We start from the raw sequence: 7,972 nt of genomic DNA, 5'->3' as shown, positions 1-7,972 counted from the left end.
CAAAGTTGCAAATCTGTCACCCAGTTTTCTCTAATATTAACATCTTACATAACCAGGTACATTTTTTTTTTTAATATCTTCCTTTTTTTTTCTTTTTGAATTTAAATTTTATTTATTTATTTAATTTTTTGACTGTGTTAAGTCTTCGTTTCTGTGCGAGGACTTTCTCTAGCTGCGGCAAGCGGGGGCCACTCTTCATCCCGGTGCGCGGGTCCCACACTGTCGCGGCCTCTCTTGTTGCGGAGCACAGGCTCCAGACGCACAGGCTCAGCAGCTGTGGCTCACGGGCCTAGTTGCTCCACGGCATATGGGATCTTCCCAGACCAGGGCTCGAACCCGTGTCCCCTGCATTGGCAGGCAGATTCCCAACCACTGCACCACCAGGGAAGCTCTAACCAGGTACATTTATCAAAACTATGAAATAAAAATTGGTACAATAAGATTAACTGCAGACTTTGTTCTGATTCCTCCAGTTTTTCCACTGATGTCTTTTTTCCTGTTTCAGGATCCAATCCAGAATACTACATTGTATTTATGGTAACTAGATCAATTCCAGTCTGTGACAGTTTTTCAGTCTTTCCTTGTCTTTTGTGACCTTGACACTTCTAACGAGTAGTGATCAGGTATTTTGTAGAGTGTTCCAGAATTTGATTTTGTCTGCAGTTTTCTCATGAATAGACAGACTTAACTTTGTGGTGTTAAGGAAAGTATACCACAAATGTGATGTGTCCCTCTGTCTTATATCAGAGGACATGTGATATCAACATTGCTTATTACTAAGGATGTGAACCTTGGTCATGTGGTTAAGGGTGCTATTTGTTTCTCTACTGTAAAGTTACTATTTTCCCTTCAGTCACCAAGTCATCCCCAACTCAAGGGTAGGGGAATTCAGCTCCATTCTCAGGATGGGGGGTGGGTCATATGTTAAAATTGCCACAGTGGTTACTGAATTTTTGGAGAGATTTTTTTGAGGCTATGCAAATACCCTGTTTCTCCTTAAAGTTTCATCCACTAATTTTATCATTCATCAAAGGATCCTACCTGCAGCAACTATTGTGGTATTCTCATGATGATATTTCTATTCCCCTCATTCCTTCTACATTTATTCATTGGAATTCTTCTGAAAGGAATAATTGTTCCTTCTCCCCCATTTATTTATTTCACTAATTTATATTGGATCCATTCTTTGGTCATAACTAATATCATATCATTTGTTGCTCAAATTGTTCCCAGTTTTGGATATTGGGTGCTCTTTCAAGTTGGCTTCTCATCTTTCTTCAATGTCCCTCACTTTTTTAAGCCCTTTCTTACTTTTTGGCATTACAAAATGCTCCTCAGTACCAAGGATTTTAAATGGTAATGTGTGTCCAGGGTTTATTCAGTGCTCTGCATAAGAAGTTGGTGGGGGGGTGGGAGGGGGCAGTAAATGTGAGAGAAAAAGGTAAATAACAAATTGTCTCTTGAAAGAAGAGAAAAGTAATTTTTATTTTTTTAACTTTTTATTTGGAAAAAAATGTCAAGATTGTGAAATGTTACAAGAATAGTTCTGATCTAGTTACCAAGGCTCCCAGTCTAACCCCACAGAGATACGAAGACTCTCAGGATTGAAAGTGTAGGTTGGACCTGGGTGAGTCCAACAAATGCCCTTGCAGAGAATAATTATATTCTCTGATGACAGAAACTAAGCGGTCTTTATTTTTTCTAGGGTAAGTGAACTTTCCTCTAAATGAGTGGGGAAAGTGGTTCAAACTGTGGAAGGTGATGACAGGACCTTTGGAATCAGACAGCATAGGTTCAGAGCTCAGCACCAGTGTTAACTTGTTCTGTGAGGTGAACAAAAATTTAAACCTTCTAAGCCTGACTTTTTGTCTGGTAACAGGAAATAATAAGACCTACTTCCCAGAGCTATTTATATCATTAAATAAGATAATTTTCAAGATCTCATTAGCAACTGCAAAGCGTGATTCATCACCCACTGTTACTTCTGTGTGATGTCAACACCCAATGAGTGAACAGACCAGGGACCGTGAAATCCACAGGTCTGGGCTAGATTTGTGGATTTCCCCATTATTAGCTCTGTGACTGTGGGTAAGTCTCTAAGCCCCTCAGACTCACTTTTTCATTCACAAATACAGAAATAATAAAACCTACCACAATATTCTGAGGATTAAATGAGATAACATTTAGTACTGTACTCGATGCAAGTCGATAATTTGAATGTAGAATCATGAGGACGATGATGAGTGTTTTCCCACAGGCCACATATTATGTTAAGTGTTTTAGATGCTAATCTCATTTACTTCTCACAACAATCTTTTTTTTTGTAGAGAAACTTAAGCTTTAGAAAGGTTATTTAAGTTCCCCAAGGTCACATAGACTCAAGGCCACTTCCTTACTTAATTGTGAGCTATTTGCCTAGTAATTATTGGCATCCCTCCTTCATGACTTAGTGTCATTTCAATTAATTCAGATAAATCCCAGAGGAAAAAACAGGGCTGAGTTATTATGGGTACATTCAATATAAGCATTTTTTTCTTATTAGTCTTCTTTTACTTAAAATGCTCAGCTATCTCAGAACTCACTCGTACTGCCACAGGCAGTCTTTTATTTTACCTGCACCTTTTCTTAAGACCCAAATATCATACAGTGGGCAAAAATCTGAGGTGGCTTTGAAGTATATTAATTGCAGGGAAAATTATGGAGAGGGACTCAAGACAAATTTAAATAGCCTTTAAGAGGAGAGGGGAGGTTAAAGAGAAAATGTTTTCTGAAAAAGTGTTAAACTGAGGAGAAGTGCTTGCACATAATCCCCCAACTTCCAACTGCAAAGGAGGAGATGGTAAAAAACTCACTTTACTATCATCCAGGGGGGCCCAAAGGTGGGATGGGAGGAGAAACCCATCAAAATATCTCAGAGCCACCATCAGTTGCAGTCATCTTAGCAACTGGTACTAGGAACATCACTCCTAAAGTTATTTTCACTATGGGTGAAAAAGACAACCTGAGAAGAGATGAAGTGATAGCTGTGTCCCCTGACACTTGTAGAGGCAGAATTTCCAGGTGATGGGATCAGCATTTGTGTGGAATGGGGGGAGGGTGCCTCTAGTTTGTGTATGTGTGTTTTGGTTCTTATCATGATGCACATAAAACTGATAATGGTGGGCGCCTTTCATAAAGGTACTGGAGAGAAGAAGGGAAGTTTGTCTTAATTCAATAATCATAAAATAATCTTGGAAAAAAGTTAATCAGTTCTGTTTTGAGAAAGAACTAATGATTTGCATATCACTCAGAACAAATTTAACCAGGGCGTATGCTTCTCACATTACCCAGCTCTTCCCATGAGTTGCCATCTTTCTGATGGGCTGACTGGGAAGAGTGACTGTGATGAGCACAGTCTTTGGAGTTGGGTAGGGTTTGAATCCCAGCTCCATCACTATAGATTAGGTGACTTTGGGCAATGGCTTGCCTCTTTGCACGTCTTCTGTCAAATGTGGATAAGAATAGCATTGTAAGAAATGAATGCAAGATATAAAGCATTTTGAAAAATGAAGGTATTCAGTAATACTCAAAAGAGCATAAAAATAAGCCAGAGATCACAGACTAGCAGCCCACCAGCCAGTAGTGGAAGGCATGGCAGCAGGTTTTCTCTGGTCCCTTCATGGGGGCATGAACTCACTTCATACCTGAACTTGCTTATTTCTTATTTCTGTGACTTATTTCTTATTTCTGTGACTATAAAAGCACCACTCATCTGTCCCACAGGAGATCACAGTGGTTTTGCCTTCTTCCTGACTCTACTCAGAAAACAACTTGGGAAAGTAATGCCTTTTCACTCTCATTGGAGCCCCTACAGTGGCAGCACCACATACACAGTTGAAGGACCAGGTGAAGATGCAGATAAAGTAACTATCAGTGCTTAGGTTTCTCATCAGTACCCTTAAGGAAAACTGGACACCTTTTATTTTCTGTTCCCTGTCTCATTTTGATATTTTCCTGAAAAAATGCTTTTCTAAAGTTACTGTCAATTCTGTTTCTTAAGGGTACAAAGGAGAGGATACCAGCTCCTACCATGCTGCTCACAGCACAGTATATAATGCAACAGATGTAAAACAACTAAAAAAAGAAGTTGGGGTGGCATAGCTCATGCAAAACAAAATGCATTTCCTCTTATAGAAGTTCTTACAAGTTGTCATGATCCTAAATGCTGAAGTTCAATTTCCCAGCAGTTTCCAGCAAAACAAGCACTTAGGTTATGAATTAACATGGGAGGATTGAGTCCCAACTTTAGCAGAGTGGCAACTGTCAACTTTAGTAAGACAATCACTTCTTAAACATATTGGGCATCACTTAGTGAATGTAATTATAAGCTCTGACAACAAAGGTCCCCAAATATAGCATCCTAAGTGATATAAGGGTGAAACATCACCAAGAGCTTTTGCTAAAGTGTTCTCTGTACACAGTCCAACCCTAGGCCTTGGACAAGAAGTGAAGCCTCTTATCCTTGAGGTGTAAGGGTTTCTAGTTCTGACAGCTCAGCAATAGAGATAAATAAACCTTAAATATGGTCTGAGTCAAGAAGGAGCAAATCATTTAATATCATTTATAAAATAGAGACAATGAGAGCTTATTTAGGTGATGGTTCAAATTCAGTTAACATTTTTGATTTCTTACCAGGGATGGGACAATAGACTGTGAGCTCCCTGAGGACAAGCATGTATTGTATTGGTAGATGAACATTTGGAGAATGAATGGCAGTGTATTAGGTGCTTTCCTCTATATTGCCACGTTTAAACTCTAGTTCATGGATAATGAAACTGGGGCTCAGAACACCTGAAGGGGTTATTGCCTAAAGTCACAGTAGTGACAACAGTCCTCTGTCCTCCTTCTTAGCTCCCTGGCCATCCTGGCTGTCAGAGCACAGCCTCCAGGTCTGGTGAGTGAGACCAAAACCGAAGTTGTGTTTGGTAGGTAGCTGTGTCCACATGTCCTCTAGTGAGTGAGGTGAGGCTTGGTAGAAAGTTTCAATCCCAGTTGCTGCTGGGATGACAGCAAGAACCAGTCTGGATAGTGAGGATGCTATTTGCACATTCAGGTTTAGAGGCAGGAATGTGTAGGAAGAAGGGAGGCAGAGAGAAAGTGAAATAGTTCAGAATGCCCTTCAGGGAGAGCCAGGGGAGGAGGTTTTGAGAAAAGCTAAGGAAGAAAGACATAAAGCTAAAGCTGCAGATAGAGAATGCATCCCTTATGAGGAGCAACTAGGGAGCCGTCAGACTGCATGTAGCCAAAAATCCTCTTTTCTTCAGCAAGCACAGTGTTCGCCTCCTTGAATGGGATGTCTTGAAGCAGAGCATGTGCTCTGCAGATGACCACAGTGCCCACTGCTCCCTGTTGCTCAGGTCTAGTAGCTTCACTTCCTTATGAGTAAAGGGAGCCTGGCCTGACCCCTGAGAACGTCTGAGTTCAACCCCTCCTCAAGTCCTCCCAAAGGTCACAGTCTCAGAAGTGCTTCCTGACCCAAAGGGAACAGGAAGCAGAGCCAGCATGCATCAGATTCTTCAGAGACTGCTGCCTGATTTCCCAAAGGCTTACGCTGATTTAATTTATTCCTTGGATGTATAGATACCACCCTGCTTTCAGCTGTTTCTCTTAACCTAGCTCAAAATTACACAACTACAATGTTTTTTAGAATAAATCCTCCTTCCATATCCAAACTACACCTTTTATCCAAATGGAATGTGTGTGAAATGACATGATGAAATGATGATGTGAGCAGTCTGCGTTCCTGAATAGACCTCTTTTTTTAAAAATGAAAATCTCTTTAGAAAAAAATATTAATTCAAAATTTCAAGAAAAAAAAATTTAATGAATTCCTATTAGACCAAATTATCCTTTTTTGAATACCAGTTACCTAATATAAATTTTAAATTTTTAGGGACATTTTGTAATAAAAGAATGTGTGAATGAATCTTGCATTGCCTTTTATCTACTTAAATTGCAAGTCTGCATTAACACCTTCCTCCCAGTTCAAAGCAAGTGCTACTTTCTTATCTAGAATTTATAGAGGCAGAGGTCACATCAGGAAAGTGAGAGGCTTAGACACTCCTGCAGCTTGAAATTCACAGGAAACCTAATTGCACACATCCTAGACTCTAGTTCTATGAAATAAAATTTAAAATATGATACATACTTTTTAAAGTCTGACATATGCTCTTGTTAACAACTCTTTTTTTAATTGGAGTATAACTGCATTACAATATTGTGTTAGTTTCTGCTGTACAATGAAGTGAATCAGTTATATGTATACCTATATCCCCTCCCTCTTGAATCTCCCTCCCACCCCACAGCCCATCCCACCCATCTAGGTCATCAGAGAGCACCGAGCTGAGCTTCCTGTGCTTTATAGCATGTTCCCGCTAGCTATCTATTTCACACATGTTAGTGTATATATGTCAATCCCAATCTCCCAATTCGTCCCACCCTCCCCTTCCCACCTTGTGTCCACATGTCCATTCTCTATGTCTGCATCTCTATTCCTGCCCTGCAAATAGGTTCATCTGTACCATTTTTCTAGATTCCACATATATGCCTTAATATACGATATTTGTTTTTCTCTTTCTGGCTTACTTCACTCTGTGTGACAGACTTGAGGTCCATCCACATCTCTACAAATGACCCAAGTTTTTTCCTTTTTATGGCTGAGTTATATTCCATTGTATATATGTATCACATCTTCTTTATCCATTCATCTGTTGTTGGACATTTAGGTTGTTTACATGTCCTGGCTATTGTAAAGACTGCTGCAGTGAATATTGGGGTATGTGCATCTTTTTGAATTATGGTTTTCTCAGGGTATATGCACAGTAGTGGGATTGGTGGGCCATATGGTAGTTCTATTTTTACTTTTTTAAGGAACCTCCAAACTGTTCTCCACAGTGGCTGTATCAATTTACATTCCCACCAACAGTGCAAAAGGGTTCCCTTTTCTCCACACCCTCTCCAGCATTAATTTTTTGTAGATTTTTTGATGATGGCCATTCTGACTGGTGTGAGGTGATACCTCATTGTAGTTTTGATTTGCATTTCTCTAATAATTAGTGATGTTGAACATCTTTTCATGTGCCTCTTGGCCATCTGTATGTCTTCTTTGGTGAAATGTCTATTTAGGTCTTCCAGCCATTTTTTATTTGCATTGTTTGTTTTTTTGATATTGAGCCCCATGAACTGTTTGTATATTTTGGAGATTAACCCTTTGTCTGTTGCTTCTTTTGTAAATATTTTCTCCCATTCTGAAGGTTGCCTTTTCATCTTGTTTATGGTTTCCTTTGCTGTACAAAAGCTTTTAAGTTTCATTAGGTCCCATTTGTTTATTTTTGTTTTTGTTTTCATTACTCTAGGAGGTGGGTCAAAAAAGATCTTGCTGTGGTTTATGTCAAAGAGTGTTTTTCCTATGTTTTCCTCTAAGAGTTTTATAGTGTCCAGTCTTATATTTAGGTCTTTAATCCATTTTGAGTTTACTTTCGTGTATGGTGTTAGGTAGTGTTCTAATTTCATTCTTTACATGTAGTTGTCCAGTTTTCCCAGCACCACTTATGAAGAGGCTGTCTTTTCTCCATTGTATATTCTTTCCTCCTTTGTCATAGATTAGGTGACCATATGTGCGTGGGTTATCTCTGGGCTTTCTATCCTACACCATCGATCTATATTTCTGTTTTTGTGCCTTTACCATACTCTCTTGATTACTGTGGCTTTGTAGTATAGTTTGACTTGAGGGAGCCTGATTCCTCCAACACCGTTTTTCTTTCTCAGGATTGCTTTGGCTATTTGGAGTCTTTTGTGTTTCCATACAAATTGTAAAATTTTTTGTTCTAATTCTGTGAAGAATGCCATTGGTAATTTTATAGGGATTGCATTGAATCCACTCTTGCCACTCTTATTCAACATAGTTTTGGAAGTCCTAGCCATGGCAATCAAA

The sequence above is a fragment of the Eubalaena glacialis genome, chromosome 9 (assembly GCF_028564815.1).
Source record: "Eubalaena glacialis isolate mEubGla1 chromosome 9, mEubGla1.1.hap2.+ XY, whole genome shotgun sequence".
Classification (NCBI taxonomy): Eukaryota; Metazoa; Chordata; class Mammalia; order Artiodactyla; family Balaenidae; genus Eubalaena; species Eubalaena glacialis.
Note: the sequence above shows the minus strand (reverse complement) of the source record.